The sequence below is a fragment of the Bidens hawaiensis genome, unplaced genomic scaffold (assembly GCF_021521415.1).
Source record: "Bidens hawaiensis isolate Kalapana, Puna unplaced genomic scaffold, B.hawaiensis_p1.1 tig00074526_1, whole genome shotgun sequence".
Lineage (NCBI taxonomy): Eukaryota > Viridiplantae > Streptophyta > Magnoliopsida > Asterales > Asteraceae > Bidens > Bidens hawaiensis.
In genome coordinates, this window is record NW_027502919.1 from 28,576 (window position 1) to 47,122 (window position 18,547).

General features: G+C 39.2%; 1 pseudogene; it reads left to right on the top strand.

Annotated features, from left to right (window-relative positions):
- The first annotated feature begins 4,249 nt into the window (after positions 1–4,249).
- On the top strand, positions 4,250–4,964 carry LOC143606371 (putative calcium-binding protein CML46 pseudogene; annotated as a pseudogene).
- The last annotated feature ends 13,583 nt before the right edge of the window (positions 4,965–18,547 follow it).

Consider the following 18,547-nt stretch of genomic DNA (forward strand, 5'->3'; position numbering starts at 1 on the left):
CCGGTTAATCGCTCTAGTCTAACCGGTCAAAACCGGTTACTTCCCGACCCAAAAAACGGTGTAACCGGTTAATTCCCGCAAAAAAACCGGTTAGCATATTAATTGGTTAATGGTTAACCGATTTGCGCACCTTTAATCATAACCACTGGTCTATTAGCGCGACGGAAGAATCAGATGATCCATTCTCAAGTTTCATAGTATCTTCATCACAAATTTAGCAACGACAACTTTTCTATAATAAGACTGTCAAGCTATTTTTTCAAAAATGTTTGTATTGAACAAAATGACCCAATTACAACAGAGAGTCAGGTAAGCGGTCAACAAGTTGCGCCACCACCCTTTTTTAAATGGCAAACTCAATCATACTAAAAACAAAATTATAGTTCTTTACAAACTAGTACGCACCAGCCAACTAGACCGGTTATACCGGATTTTAGTAAGGCAATCGGTATTTATAGCCCAGTATTTTTGGGTGATTTACTATAACATTGCTTGCAATGCATTTTCTCGGATCATACACTTCGAAGTATTCTACCAAGTACCAACAACAGCTAATTGCAACTTGTTCATACTTGGAGATACTTAGATGCCTTTAACTTTTATGAAACCTGTCATATTCATTCTTAGTTGATGAAGACACGTGTCATTACTGTAATACACTTTTCTCTAGGTGTAGAACATATTGTAGCGAAGTCTAATTGGACGCATAAAATAAAATTTGCAGCACCTTAAAACACAATATGTACATAAAAAATACCCAAAAGTAAAGTATTCAAATGTCGGGTATAGAGTACCCGGTTTCATACTCTATGCGGATTTAAACCCAACCCACTTATGGTCAATACCCGATTATCCATACCCGTACTCGTAACCGGGTATTGGTAAAGGTGCACAAAAAACCCAAACCGGAACCGGACCCGAAAGAAAAAATCTGAAACTGGTTTTTTTATACCCGAGATTTTAATACCCGAACCCGTAGCCGACCCTACCCGTAGGGTACGCATAGGGCCGTACCCAAACCGGACCCGATTTGTACCCGGTAATAACCGAAAACCAGAACCGGTCCCATACCCAGAACCATGTTTTTCCAATACCCGAAACCGGTTTTTTCAAATACCCGATCTATATCCGAAATTACCCAAAAAATACCTGAAATATACCCAAAAAAAACCCATAAAAAGACAACCCCAAAAAACCCAATCTATACTTGAAAAAAACAAGGAAAAAAACCTTTTCAATACCCAGAAGCAAGGTTGCAAAAATCGCTAGGTGGAACCTAGGCGGTCGACTGGGGCATTAGGAGTACTCGGGGATGGGTCACCGAGAACTCGTCCAAGGCGGGGATTACTCGTTGAGTACTTGGCACCTAGGCGCGATTTTTACAACCATGCTCGAAAATAGGGTATCAAATACCCGACCCGAACCCGATACATATGGTATGATTTTTAGAGATAATACCCGGACTCGAACCCGAACCCGACCCGAGTATTGCCAATACCCTGTCATATCCAACTCGGTTCCATATCCGAAACTGGGTGTTTGCAAAACCCGATTTGTGCACCTCTAGGCTCTAGATATCGGAGGAGCCTGGTTTTAGAAAACAAATTGAAGGCCCAGCCCATTTAGATATGAAGCCCAAACAAAAGTGCCCTAATTGACGATGGAGCCTCCTCTACAATAGTCTACATAATATATTCAGTCTTCAGACCGCGGCTTCCACCGAAACTTCGTGCACGCGTTGTTTATCACCTCCAATCTTCCTTTCTATGTATATGTAATTGAACCTTTGTTTTGAGTTGTTTTAGTAGATGCACAAATACTAAGGTGTCGTAATTACTAATAACGTATACGATAGCCTGTTTATTTAGTAAGCTAATGGAACCGCTTTGCAGCCTTGATTATGTATACTCTTTTCATTGCTGCCTGTATCGCCCTCACATTTATCATTTAATCTCACCTTTTTATTTCTTTCAAAATTTGTTTTTAGGGCTCTTAATTATACGTGCTATTTAACATCTTTACTTATAAAAATGACTGCTTTACAATATTTTTTGATAACTGGTTATATTTAATGGTTGTTTCGTAAAGATTCCTACGGTATTTTTTTTTAAATTTATAAACATGGTTTCGGAATCGTTATTAGAAATGAGCATTATAAATGGTTGTTATGATCAACTAATTTTTGTTCTTATAGTATTATGTATCTAAGTTATTGTATTCAAGAATGAAGGAATAAAAAACTAGAGTGATAAGCAATATAATCTAGATCTTTAACGTAATGATCTGACACACAAAACAATATTCTCAAAAACAAAGAACAAAAGAACTAGATATCAATACAATGTAACTCTAATTGTGATGATAATGAAGGCAGTAGCTTACCTTCAAGCCCATTCAACTCTTCAAGTTACCAGCCCAAATGTATATAAGAAACACAAAACATCAAACCAAGCTACCCCGATACAAAACTGAGAGATACAATTTTAGTTTTAGCAAGTGAAGATGTTATATTAATTCAAGTACAAACCAGGGATTGCGTCATTTAGTTTGTTTTGGTTATGAGCTAAAACCAAATCTATAACTGATATTTTTTTGGTTTGGTTAATTGGGTATTTCAAAAATATAGTCTGGTTCTTTTAAACAGCTTTGAACATGAAAGACTTTGAGCTAATTTTTATTAATACATTCAGTTGTACCTTGAGTATCTAATATGTCATTTACAAAAATGGTTACATTTTTCTGACATAATGTCCTATTCTTGAAACCTAAAAACATAAAGGTTGGTAACTTGGTAATATTGTAGTTTGGTTCGGTAACTCCGTTATTTATACAAAAATAATAATACCCGGCAAACAATCAGGTTCCCAATTGATCCGGATACACGTATAGTATTACTAGTCATGTTATTTAACCCGACCCGTGTTAACGCAAAACCTGTTTTAGCCCAACATTGTTTTAACCCAAAGCTCGTTTTGATCTGGCCTCTTTCAACCTGAACAATCGAGAAACAAACCAAATTAACCAATTTTTTTATCGGCATGTTTTGACCTTAATTCTTTATGACCCATGAGCCGAACCTGTCACCTTTTGCTGGTACTAATTAGTAATCATGTAAAATGTTTTTTTTTATTTAATTTAATAAACTATAACAATATCATACTCAATTTAAGAATAATAAAATACTCGTTTTTATGGTGAAATTTTTAAAAAAAAATGTTAAGGTGTGAAAAACTTATGGTAGTTTAATAAGTGCAAGTGTAAAAGTGTAACTATTATATAAATTAACAAAAAAATTGATTAAAGTTGAAGAACTAAAAGTGTAACTCATTTTTAACAAAGTTGAGGTTAACCATACATATTGATATTGCTAAAGACTAAAGTACTCATAAAATCTCATAATTTAATGCATTATGTGTTGAATCTTTTGCATGATTGATGGTACCTCTTAAAAAATAAGCGATCATTGAGATTCTTATAGATAACTGAATCATACAAATTAATTAAAAAATAATGGGAAAATCGGTTTTTAGTGGACACGATTATTTCACTTGAATTTCTTTTAGTAATCATTGTTACATTTATCAATTCATATACGTTCAACAACCTACCTTCTAATCCACAAATATAGAAAATTCATACTATTTTGAGTCTAGGGTAGGTAAACAAAGAAAGAGTGAAAGACCAAACACAAAATACTTTTGAACAACTTACCACAAATCAATCAATCAATCATAACCAGTGTAGTTTCACCAACAGCAAAGCTATAAATAGGGTCTGAGGATGGTGGAATATAGGCACATCATACCTCTATTCAAATGGATAAAGATGTGACTTCCAGAGAATAACTTACCACAAAGAAACATATAAATGAGAAAATATTAGAAAAACGAAAGTTAAAAGTAAGCGTACTCCCAACTGCCAAACTTAATATCTTAGGAAACAAACACCAACTTTCTAGAAAATTCCAAACACATACATGACAAATTGACTACTCAATACAACGTATATGTTTTTGCACATGATGTACAAGTCATACTAGCATAACTCTAGTCAACACAAAGTCCTTAACCCCTAAGGACGGCCAATTAAATTAAGCAATTAGCAGCTTCTTGCAACTTTCCTCAAAAACTCCCTATCACACGTTTTGACAGTTGACCAACGATTCAAACACATACATCTATGTACACACATGATCAACACAAACCCTTATATATACTCACAAAACTCCTTCTTCATATATTCAAAAAACACAAAACATTTTTTACTAACTATTATTAATCATATTCTTTATTCATTTGTACTTGTTAGACCATTATGGTACTTGAATTGATCCAATACTTCTTCATGCAAATGGTTCTAAACAGACTCACTGGATTCTTGAAACTATTCTCAAGATCCAAACTTTCAACCTCAATCCACCGGTTTTTCATCCAATTCTCCAAGATTTCATCAAATAAGACGACCCATGATCCAATATTATCAAGAACACACCTTTCTTTTAACGAGAACACCATCGTAGACGAAACCGGTGTCCGCGGAGGTGATTTGGAGCTACTGATGGCGAATTTGGGTGTTTCGGGTCACTCGGGTGGTGAAAAGCTACCAGAGGGGTTGAATTCTGAAGATGTGTTTAATATTTTTGAAGAAGAAGAGCCAAGATTGGATGAAGTGAAAGAGGCGTTTGATGTGTTTGATGAGAATAAAGATGGGTTTATTGATGCATGGGAGTTGCATAGAGTTGTATGTGTTTTGGGGTTTAAGGAAAAGATGGAGATGGAGGATTGTAGGAAGATGATTGGAGTGTTTGATGAGAATGCTGATGGTAGTATAGATTTTAATGAGTTTGTGAAGCTGATGGAAAATAGTTTATGTTGAAGTTGAGTATTATTATTAGCATTCGTTTATTGGTTCATAGTTTTTGGGAGATTTGTATATCATTTTCTCTTGAAATTGTATAAGCAGAATTTTGTTTATTATAATCGACTTTAAGATCAAAGTTTTGGAAATAATAAAGTGATTTTGGCATCCCAGAATATTCCCAGCCACTGATGAAACAAATCATGCAAAAATTGGGCGCCATCACGCAAATAAAAGAATGAGTAGCAAATTACTCAGAAAAATATAAACCTTCTCTTGCAAACATAGCACTGGATGGAAGGTATGCTTCAGCGACCTCTCTTAACACCATTGTCTTTTCAAATGCTTGAAACTATAAGAAAAAAATTGTGCGCTAGTGCTCCAAACCTGTCAAAGTATGTGCGCCAGCACACTCCACGTGTAGTGGCGAAACTTGGATGAAAATGCGAAGAGAGGCAGACTCGATACGTATTAAAATTTGGGAAAATTCCCACAATAGCCAATTTAGAAATTATGTTTCCAAGATTATCCCCACTAATTCAAGTTTCCAACATAAACGTATCTCGTCGCCGGCGACATGTTAGCGAACACCGACGATGTGTTAACATAACATGGGGTTGACGATGCGTTTATGTTGCTAACATAGGGTAGCAGCGATGCGTTATCAACTAACGCATCGCTGCTACCCTACGTTAGCAACATAACGCATCGTCAACACAGATTCCGGCCACGTGTCGTTATTCTATTTGTTTCAGTAACACATCGTCGGTGTTCGCTAACATGTCGCCGGCGACGAGATACGTTTATGTTGCTAACATAGGGTAGCAGCGATGCGTTATCATCTAACGCATCGTGGAACCCTTGCTTTAAGCATTAACGTATCGCCGCTACCCTATGTTAGCAACATAACGCATTGTCAACCCTAAGTTATGTTAACACATCGTCGGTGTTCGCTAACATGTCGCTGGCGACGAGATACCAAAGGGACAAAATTGAAAACTTAAATTTGAGAGGACAAACTTGGAACCACATTCTATTAATGGGCTATTTTGGAAATTTTCTCTTAAAATTTTCATAAATGAAGGAGTTTCGAAAGAAAATGAAAATGTGTAAATTTATTTTACACTAATTAGCAAAAAAAAAAAAGGAAGAGGTTTTTTTTTTTATGGGTGTACATTAATTTACACTTACAACCCCAGCTAACCTATAATTTGGAAACTACTTTTACGTAATTTTCTTAGAATACGAGACAGGATGAGAATGCTCTAAAAAGTTGAGCTCAGGTATGAAACCTAGGATGTAGACTTCTTTGTCTTTTTGCTTTTTTATTAGTTGATGGACCCATATTTTACTATGTATGCATTTTCTTGTGAAATTTCTTTGTTTATATTAAGAATTTTTTTATAAAGTTTATAAAGAGTTTTTTTAAGCAAAAGTCATAACTAAACTTAAAACTAGACTGAAAAATGGAAAATAAAGCCTATTCGGTTTCAGAAAATTAAAACATATTAAAAACATTTTCGGTTTGTCTTTAAAAACAAATTTATATATGGAGGCCCATTTTCGCACAGGGTCCTCGACGTCTCTAGCATTCTCAGAGACGGCCCTGGTCGGTGGTTGGCTATATTGCGTGGCCCGTCGACAGGTTTACATAAAATGTTTTCTGTTATATCAAATGACTTTGTTTCTTACCAATAGGATGCTTGTTTCTTATTAAAGAGTTACATTGTTCAAGGTTTAAACCTAGGGACCACAATGGTTAGTGTAAGGCCAATATTTATGATTTGCGATATCAAATTACGAAATCGTTAATTATAATTATGGTCAAGAAAATAACTAAAGCCGACGGGAAAACCAAACGCAAAACGAGAGCTTCGGGAACACGCGTTTAGCTTCAACGGGATTAGACTTCTAGAATGTTTGTGTTTGGCTATATATATGCCTTATGTATTTCATTTTAGTGTGTTGTAAGATGTAAATAACCACCCAAGGGAAGCTCACCTTGGGTGGGTCGGTTCTAGTTTAATGTTATTAATCTTTTACCGATTACGGAGTCGTTCACTATACTTATTATTTTTATATTTTTGTTCGATCGTTTGATTACCGCACCCGTATCGACACGTTTATCGAGAGCAAAACCATTCGTTGGTCGTTTTGGGATCTACTATTGGTATCAGAGCGGGTCGAATCTTATGATTCAACTTTGCTCTTGATATTCGGGTTCTATTTCCGCTATTACCCGAACCGAGACGTTAAAACCCGTTGAAGTTTTGAAAATAGAGTTTGAAGATCTTGGAAATAAAGTGGGAAATAAGTGTGTTTGAAGCATTCTCCTTGTAGATCCGGATGTTCATGATCTACAAGTGCCCGATCCGGGCGTTTCGGGAACCGTTCCGCCATACGCCGAAAGTCCGGTGACCTACAGCTCTTCCCGGTAACTGCTGGTGGTGGTGGCTGCGGTGAAAAAAAAAAGAAAAGAAAGAAAAGTGGAAGCTGGCGGCGGAGAGTGGCTGGCCGGAATTCATTTTTCCGGCGAGCTTGATGGCGGCGGAGATCCGGCGGCAGTAGCAGGTGGCAGCTGAAGTGGCCGGAGGTGGAGTTAAATGAAGGCATCCGGTTGTAAAAATGGTGGCGGCGGAAATGATGGAGGGTGACGGCTAGGTGGCCGGAAGCCGTTTTTCCGGCTGCCATTCACCGGATTCCGGCGGTTTTCCGGCTGGTCAGATCTGGTCACAAATTGATGATGGTTGAGACTGGGTTTGGAAGATGGAAGTTCCCGTGATGAGGCCGGAGGCGACGTCTCTTGGCGGGTTTTTCCGACGGCAAACATCTAGTTGCGACTGTCCATATGATGCTAGGGTTTGTGAGTTCTTCATCTCCTAGGTTTTTGTTATTTTAGTCTCGTTCATCAAATCATCAGGAAGTTGACTGGGCCTGCTTTGAAAACATATTTGGGCCTATGGTGAAGATGTACTATGGGCTGGGTTCATCAAACCTTCTTTTGGGCCTAATATATTTCTATATTAGGTATTTGGTGGATCATTCTCATATCTGCTGAATTATTTTTAATGGGCCAATTGTTTAACTTTTGGGCTGGATATTTTTTTTGCAAATTATATGGAACAATTTATGGCCCGAAAAGAATTATTGTTCCGGGTTGACCAACTGAAAAAAGTCAAATTGCTCGGTTTTCGTCATTGTTGGACCGTGTTCAAAGCATGTTATTTCTATATTATTTTCGAGGCGTTCGAGAAGTTGAGGAACTTTGAACATATTGGATACGAATTTGGACTTAAAGAGGAAATAACAAGCTTTGTTCATTTGATCGTTATCCCCGATAGTTCTTCTAACCTATACTGCTTGAAGATCCGAGATGGATAAAGAAGCGATAACTTCTTCATGAATGTATTAGGTGGATTATACCTTTAGGGGGTGATTGGAGAGGCTTCGGCTTTATCGGGTTGATTCGTGAAGATGCGAGACACAGTTCAACGATGTTTTGATATCACAAGCCAAGGGGGTGATTGTAAGGCCAATATTTGTGACTTGCGATATCAAATTACGAAATCGTTAATTATAATTATGGTCAAGAAAATAATTAAAGCCGACGGGAAAACCAAACGCGAAACGAGAGCTTCGGGAACACGCGTTTAGCTTCAACGGGATTAGACTTCTAGAATGTTTGTGTTTGTCTATATATATGCCTTATGTATTTCATTTTAGTGTGTGTTGTAAGATGTAAATCACCACCCAAGGGGAGCTCACCTTGGGTGGGTCGGTTCTAGTTTAATGTTATTAATCTTTTACTGATTACGGAGTCGTTCACTATACTTATTATCTTTATATATTTGTTCGATCGCTTGATTTACCGCACCCGTCTCGACACGTTTATCGAGAGAAAAACCGTTCGGTGGTCGTTTTGGGACCTACAGTTAGTTCAAGACTCACGTTGGTCTTAAGAATTTAAATGGCAACTAATCATCGACTAAAGTTGTAATGATTCATTGGTTGTGACTCTTTACGGAATAACCTATAAGTGAGTATAAGTAATCTGAACAACACCAGAAAAGTGGTCGCCATGTAATATACTAAAGCAAATCTGGCGTCTAGCAACAAACTATCTCTAAACGGTTCTATTTTTACAACCTAACTTTAAAATAACATATTAAAAAAAGTCAGGTGACTTAAATATGATAACAAAACTTTTGTTATGTTATGTTATGCATTTTAATGTGAATAGAGTTTCATGACACACGCATTGTTCTATTTTCATGTGATCCGTAGTTGCATCATTACTTAAACCCAAAAGCGTTCACATGATCCGTAGGTTTAACATGAAAGAAAAAAGAAATAATAATATCAAAGGACATGGTTATTTCACGTGTATGATTATGGATCGACTCACGACTAACAACATACTATCGCTAAACAGTTCAATTTTTACAACCTACATTTAAAATAACGTATTAAAAATAGGCAGACGACTTAAATATGATAACAAAACTTTTGTTATGATGTTATATTATGCATTTTAATGTGAATGATGTTTTATGGCACAAGTGTGTAGGTCCCGTGACTAGATCAAAAAACACAACAAACTAAGTACTACTAATACGAGTTACAAATACGAAAGACTTAATAACAAAACCGGGCCTTACAAAGTGTTGCTTTAATTTCATGTGATCCGTAGTTGTATCATGACTTAAACCCAAAAACATTCACATGATCGGTAGGTTAAACATGAAAGAAAAAATAAATAAAATATCAAAGGACATGGTTATTTCATGTGTATGACCGACTCACATGCATGTTAAGTGTAATCTTATATAATATTCACATGTTTATGCTTTTTATATGTTCAATATGAAATTCTTTAGATTGATATAAAAAAAGAGAATTTCATACACAGTTGTTCTTCATAGTTAGAGATCCTTTATTTAGTTTATTATCATTTATATAAATGCATTTAAGTATTTAAAAAGAAAATACAATGATAAAATGAGTGTATGATTACATTGGGGATTAATTATTAATCATATATTAAGAAGTAACTTGGTTAGTTATGTTTCTTGGAATTTCACGACCCAACATTTTTTCCTTGTCTTTTTGTCACCATATATATTTATCTTTTTTCGTCTCCTACACAGCTACACTCATCGGTCATACTTTGTATTTTTGTCACTATACATAAATATTGTAAGTCATGTTAACACTTTATATGCTATTAATTTTATATATTCAATGTATAAATTTTCTTATAATAAAAATAACAATATATAGAACCTATACAGAACGACTTACTTCCCGTCACATACATATCACAACGCATAGAAGCTTTCAAATATTATTCAATTTAACCCGCTTCACCACAACACAAGTAAAAATAGTTGTCTATTACAAAAATGAGATGCTCTTAGTTAGTGTTTCCCAAATAATGTTTTAGAAAACCAGTTTAGTTTACTTCCCGTGTACTCATATGGTTCATGTCTTTATTAGTCAATTTTGTGTTAATTAGTCTAACACATATTACTACCCGTATAGCTTGAACGAACACCACCCCTCATACAACATTTTGAACTAACACCGCCTCATACGAGTTACTACTCGTATAAACATTATGACTCGTAATTAAGTTGTTTTTTATTGACCTCGATCAACCGATACCTATAGACATATGTATTTATCAGTCACTTTTGTGTTTGTGTTAGTCTAACACATCATACTACTTGTATACATGCATAATTTGAAAGAACACTATCTTATACGACTCGCATAAACATTATAACCCTTAAGTTTTCTTTTATTGATCTCAACCGATATCTATAGAAGTCTACTGAAAATGATTACCATGCATGTATTTGAGCTAAAAAATGTGATGGCATAACTACAATGTAAAAAAATATAAAAAGAACAAAATTATGTGCACTAATCAACTTCATATATGACATAACTAAACGACTTTCAATTCTTTATTTCAACAGATAATAACTTATACAAGTTCTGTTTTTTATTCATAGCTGAAAAACAAACAACATGAAATGGTAACATATATTATATCCCCCATCACTCAGATTCAGCTCCAAAGCTAACGATAGTCGAACAATTTCAGTAGCTAGTGGAGGAGGCAGCAACGGTCATTTAGTTCTGGTTGTAGCCGGTAATTGCCAAGCTAAGGCTCAGATCAAGAGCAGGACCCACCACAGACGTATCTCCAACAACATTATCACCACCTGCAAATCCGAAAATGTCTAGCATATATACTTAAAATTAATTATGAAGACTTAAATGACGATTGTAATATTATAATAGGGTCGTGCTATATATACACCATCCAAGTGTGACTTCACACCAACGGTCATCCACAAAACACTCATAATGTCGTTTGACCAAAAAAGTCAAAATTTAAAATAAATCAGTTAAAACGGCCGTCCTAACCAGATGGTCAAACTTTGAAAACATTTGGTCAAAATGCCTTTATCCGAGAGGCAGTTTGAAACGATGTGGGACCAGGCATCATATGGTGCGTGCATAGCTGACCCTTTATAATATATAAAAGGAGAAAGTGAAACCCTAGGGTTTCATGATTGAGTTACCAACAGAAGGATCAGTGATCATCGGGCCTGCATTCTCCACACATGATTTATTAAGAGGGTGATTAGCAGATATAAGCGCATAATAGTCAGGTAAGTTTCGAGCTATCTTAACTCGCCATTCACTTATCACTTGATCGCCAACCAACGTGGCAATTTCCAACCATCGGTAGGAAATTGATGCATCTTGATCAGGCTTCAACAACTTAAGCCACCTTAATCTGCAACTGTTGCCTATTTGTACACACACATTAATATATAGTTATTAAGCTGTTAACTGATTAGAAAATGCCTTATATACAATGAATGAACGTTTACCGCTTCTGTTTGGGAATTCTGCTGCTATTGTTCTCCAAACAAGTTTCTCCATGCAATTAGCAACCGCCTCAACTAGCTGACAGTCCCCCAATAAAGTCCAGCGGAGGCGCGGTGTGCTTCGCCGCTTTTGTTTGCCGTCACCTTCATCTTTTGGGCTTTTAGAGTCCTCAGAGTCATCATCAGAAATAATAACCACCTCCTGACTGTTTATATGTCATAAACATACAAAATGAATAAAAGAAAAGGTACACTTTCATCATGTTATTAATATCATGGCCATTTTAAACATTTAATAAAACAAAGATGTTGTAGCATTTTGCATACCTTATTGATTTTTCTTTGTCATCAGAAACATGACTTGCTTGAGCACTGTAAGAAAGAAATTGTAAGCTTAATTCATAAGTTAAATAAATAAAATGAACTTATTGCTTAGAGGGAGGTTTAAATCACCTTTGAGGAAAGAAGTCGAAGTACTCCATTGTGGTTGTTTACAATTTGCCACAAAATCAATCTATTTATAGCAAAATTCACCATGTTGAAACATGAGGTGGGAGGGTGGAACATGCATGTTAATTCCACATGAAAGGCCTCATGTCATAGATCATAGATATGTCACATGTAAAGAACAACTGATGATACTCATGAGACACACACTGTGAAAGTCACAAGGTAAGAAGAATACGGTTGCGAACGATATCGTGTATCATTTTCTCAGGTGTATCCATGTTGATTTTGACGTTTTAGTCCTGACTCACCCACCATCTAAAATTAAACTTATCACTGTGGGTATCTGGAAAACACCTGTTAGTTAGGTTAGTTAGGTTTGTTAGTTAGGTTTCGAACCTAGTCATGAGTTCACTACTATTGCGCCCGAACAAAATTAAATTATTAAAAATGAAAAATTAACATATCTATTTTGAAATTTACAAATAATGGTAAAACGTTTCAAAATATGTTAAAAAGTTAATCGGCTTTTTTTTAATACATAGAAACTTAAATGTATTTCAACTTAATTTTTTTTAAGTATACAACTTAAAATCATTAAAACTTAAATTTGAATCTTTGTAATGATTATTTTTGTTTACCTTAAAAATATCCAAAACTAGAAGAGTATGTTTTTAAAACTTAACTTTAAAAAAAAATAGAATTATATATAAAAATAGAATCAAATAGAGTAATTATATATACAAATAGAGTAATTATATAATTACATCATAGAATAATTTTCTATGATGTAATTATATAATTACTCTACTTAATTCTCACGTTTAGCACGTTAATTTCATTTGTATTTGATCCAAACTCATATATATATATATACATATGTATATATATATATATATATATTGGATCATTTCAGAAGTTTTTTTTACAGCGAGAAGTGCGAGAAATGAAGATGTAACTCCATTAATCCCTAATTTCACTCCCTTTTTATGTGTAGGTGCATTGTGTAGGTTCATATGTATGTGTGTAGCTACGTATGTTTGTATATGTGTAAATATGTTTGTATATATGTATGTATGTTTGTATGTGTGTAGGTACATATGTCTGAATGTGGCTCGGTACATTTATATTGAAGAGGTATGTACCCGCCTCAACACCGAGCAAGGCGGGTCAACCCACAAGATAAAGACATTATGAAGGCACAAAGCCAAAACCTATGCGCATGGCGCATACAAAACATGCTCAGGCATCATATGCCCAGGCACACATATGCTCGCGCATCACATATGCGCGCGGCGCATCAGCGCGCGGCGCATATCACATGCCCGTGTATATCGCATCTGCCCAGGCACACATATGCTCGCGCATCACATATGCGCGCAGCGCATCAGCGCGCGGCGCATATCACATGCTCGTGCATATCACACATCTGCGCATGAAATATCTGCGCGTGAGAATAAAGAGAAGACCCCGCGCATCCTCAGGGTGAGCGCATATCATACGTGCACATAATCAACCTCGTCCTTATCCAAATCAGGATTAGGGCAACCTTGATTGTGCACATCAGACAACCTTCCAGAAGGCATCTTTTTAAGGAGAAAGAATATGCTGATGTTGATAGCTGCCAAATGAAAGGTCGACAACTCAGCATGACACATGTGTTACCACGTGATTACAACCAACGAGAAAGCGCCAGGTGTCCCAAAGGACACGTGGCGCAGTGCGATTGGAGGAAGCCAACGAGGTTGAGCCCAACCGGTGGTAACCCTAGCACTATAAATACAGCATCAACTCCACTTTGATGGGACATTCATACTCAATCATTGACAGTTACAAGCAGTGATAACACATTCAATCATATTGAATCACATTCACTCACAGTCAGTTACACACAAACAGACAGTCTCACAATCAAAAGGGTATTCAGCTATTCAGCAATACCCTGGAGATTCTCTTACACACACTATTATCTTCTCCACAAAGATACTGATTCTCACGCCGGAGGGTTACCCCAAAGAGGACCCCTCTGTCCCTTTCTGAGGGGTAAGTAACGGCGCTGTTCATTTTGTAGGTGGAAGAACACAGATCCAGAGGAACCATCGGTGAAACAGTATAATCACACTCGAGGAAAGTAGATCTGCTACCAGGGAGTAGATCCACGTTTCTTCATTGGCGCCATCCACTGTTACAAACGGCAATCAGATCTCATCAGATCTATAAAAAAAAAAATCAATCACCATGGTTTCTGGAGTTCGTAACATTGATCAAGCTCTGGAGGATATTGAACGTGAGGGTGTTAACGACGGACAGCAGGTTCTGAGGGTTCCGCGTGATTCTACGCGTACCACCAGCAACCGTCCCTTCCTCACAACCCCTCACGGCCAGACTGAAACTCCTCCAGACGATCTCACGTTACAAAATATGGCCGGCGCGAAGCTGAAAGGACCAATGGGTCCAGAAGATGAAGCAAATGATCCGAATGAATGGCTCATAAACGAGCAGCGGCGTCTGATTGAAAAGTACAACGAAATGGTCAAGCAGAAGAAGCTAGCCGACCAAACACAAAGGCAAGCTTTTGATAAGCAGACTACAAAGAGGCCGCGCGCGCCGGAAGAAGGACATTCTGTTCACACTGCACACACTGAGTTCAGTGATGAAGAAGTGCATAGCATGAGGAAGACACGGGATACTCATGCAGGAGGCTCACAGCTCCGCGCGCCTGTGAACATGGCGCCTGGAGCCAGAGCAGATCTGGATCTGCACATGCCGTACAGCCCACCGGTCAGAGGGCAAGTGGACGTAACCACGCCCTACAGACCAGCCATCCTGGTAAAACACTCAAAGTTTACTGCGCGCATCGCGCAGGCTCCCATCCAGCACAAGACAAAGATGCCAAGTGGTCTGGGCAAATATGATGGCACAACAGATCCAGATGACTTTTTGCAAGGTTTCTATAACACGGGAAACCTAGAGAGCTGGACGATGCCAACATGGTGTCATATGTTTGCTCGCTGCCTCACGGGCGCAGCGCGGGTATGGTTCGAGAGCTTGCCGACAGGGCAAATTGATGGGTTCGAGGAACTATTAGAAAAGTTCCAAGCCCACTTCGTACAGCAGCGCAGGCACACGCGCGATCCTGATGACATCATGCACTGCATACGCAGGAATGATGAAACGATTGAAGATTACATCACTCGTTTCAATCAGGAATCCCTGGCAATCGGGGGTATAACTGAGCAGCTCCTGCGCGTGGCCTTTATACAAGGAGCGCGCAGTGATCAACTCCGCCGGGCTCTCGTAAGCAAAGATGGTATGCCCACCACGTGGGCCAAGCTAATGGAGGCATCGCGAGTTTTCGCGAGAAATGAGAAACAGATTGCCCAAGATAGGGCAAGAGAAAGAGCGCATCAGGCAGAATCACCGCGCAGCAAAGAGAAGAGGGCCAAACAGAACTCTGTATGGTCCAGGTTGCAGCCAATAAGTTTTTCTTCAGCGGAAAAACAAGCGCAATCAACCTCACCCCAGCCCCAAAAAGAAGTTCGTAATCGCGGGGAGGGTGACAAGAGGGACGGCGGCAGAGATCCTAGCAGACCTCTGCCAAGAATATGGACGCCCCTCACTAAAAACACCTTCACAGGTGTTAAGTACTGAGAATGTCCAATTCAAGCCCCCCAAGCAACTACACTACAAGGGACCGCAAAACAGTGGCAAATATTGTGAATTTCACAGGTCCCCGGGCCACAACACCGACGCATGCCATCATTTAAAGGATGCAATCGAGAAGGATGTAAAGTCAGGCAGGCTGGCTCACTTGGTAAAAAACCAAAGAATAGAAGATGAGCAACCGGAAGGAGCCTCTGCCAGCAAGAAATACAAAAGAATCTGTGTGGCTGGGGGGGGACGACAAGGGCAGACGTCAAAAAAGAGAAGCGCGCAAATCCACGGAGATTGGCGCGAGCAGCAAGTCATCTTCCCAAGAATCAGGGGAGGCCCTTCAATAAGCAGTCCTCTCGTCATCACCACACACATTGCTCATTACGAAGTGTCAAAGGTCCTGGTGGACACTGGAAGCGAATCTGACATTATGTATGAGCAGTGTTTCAGAAAGTTAGACCCGGCAGACCAAGCGCGGCTCGAAATTGTGAACGCACCAATCTGTGGTGTCTCAAATGAAATCATACATCCCCTAGGCCAGATTCAGTTTGAACTAACTATGGGGGATGATGAGCACAAGCGAGCCGAAGTTGTCAACTTCTTGGTCTTGCCCACCACGTCATGCCACAATATGATCCTGGGTAGAGGAACGATTGCTCAATTTAATGCTGTACCGTCGCCAGTGCACGGCGCATTGGGGTTCCCTACACCAACAGGCGTAACATTTGTTTACCGCGATCATTTGTGCGCAGTGACAAGCACGCCGCGGGAAGGGAGAATGAAACTTCCAATGGCTGACAATGCGCCAGAGAAGTGGATTTTAAACCCAAAATTCCCAGAGCAAACGGTCACAATTGGCGCTACCATTTCAGACGAAACGAGATTGAGAATGAAAAAGTTGCTCACAAAATACACGTCGGTTTTCGCGTGGCAACACTCCGATATGACGGGGGTCCCGCGAGACTTGGCGCAACATTCTCTTAACACGTTCAAGTCGGTGGAGCCAATTGATCAGAAAAAGAGAATCATGGGGGATGAAAAGGCAAAGGCCATGAATGAGCAAGTGGAGGACCTGTTGCGGGCAAACATCATCCGCCCGATCCGATACCAGACATGGGTAGCCAATCCTGTGATGGTAAAGAAAAGCAACGGGTCATGGAGAATGTGTATTGACTTCAAGGACCTCAACAAAGCATGTCCGAAAGACTGTTACCACCCTCCCAAACATCGACGCAAAGGTGGACTCCGTGGCGCCATTCAAGCTCAAATGTTTCCTGGATGCCTACAAAGGCTATCACCAGATTCAAATGGCACCACAGGATGAAGACAAGACTGCCTTCAGAACCGACAAGGGTGTTTTTTGTTACACAAAAATGCCCTTTGGTTTAAAGAATGCGGGCGCAACCTATCAGAGACTTATGGATTCGGTTTTCAGTGAACAAATCGGAAGAAATCTAGAAGTCTACGTTGATGATTTGGTGATCAAGAGCAGGGAGGAGAGACAAATGCTCAAAGACATCGAGGAAACTCTTCAGCGCCTAACGGAAGTTAACATGAAGCTCAACCCGAGCAAATGTACTTTCGGCGCAGAAGAGGGGAAATTTCTTGGTGTAATGGTCACTAAGGATGGTTTCAAGGTGAACCCTGAAAAGGTGGAAGCCATCCTTGACATGCCTTCACCATCCACCATGAAAGAGGTTCAGAAGCTGAATGGTAGATTGGTGTCAATCAACAGGTTCCTAGCGAACCACGCCAGCAAATCTACTCCATTCGTTAACACCTTGAGGAACTGTTTGAAGAAGAGCCAATTCAAGTGGACGCCTGAGGCTGAGCAAGCTTTCACTGAGATAAAAGAATGTCTCATAAAGTTGCCAGCGCTCACAGCTCCACTTCCTGGCGAAACCCTTACATTGTACCTGTCAGCTGGAGACCGCGCGATCGGCGCAGTATTATTGGTGGATCGCAAGGGGATCCAAACGCCAATATACTATGTGAGTCGGGTGCTCACAGACCCTGAGACGCGCTATTCCATCATGGAAAAGTTAGTTTTGTCACTAACACACGCGTCGCGCAAGCTCCATAGATACTTCAATGGTCATCCTATTGAAGTTCTGACTGGTTACAACATCCAGCAAGTCTTGCGACGCCCCGCGCTCTCCGGAAGGCTGACAAAGTGGGTGCTGGAATTAGGTGAACACACGATCACTTATAAGCCCCGTCCAGCGATAAAGGGTCAAGTTTTGGCGGATTTCATCACGGAAATCCCAGAGGGAAAGATTGAAGAAGCTCAGCGCGAGGTAGACCCTCCGCGAGCAAATGATGAAGAAGATGTTTGGAGGCTATTCACTGATGGAGCCTCCAACAGCGAAGGGTCCGGCGCAGGCCTCAAACTGGTGGACCCTGATAATCATGAATATACTTATGCTATTAGGTTGGACTTCAAGAGTACCAACAATGAGGCTGAGTATGAAGCCCTGCTGGCTGGTCTGCGCATTGCGCGCAAGTTTGGAGTTAAAAGGCTAGAGGCCCATGTTGATTCTTACTTGGTAGCTGCTCAGGTCAACGGCCTATATGACGCCAAGGAGAACACAATGCCTCTATATCTAGAGCAGGCAAAAAAGTTCGTTGAGCAGTTTGACTTCTTCAGAATCATACACATCTCGCGCAGCGAAAACAAGTCCGCT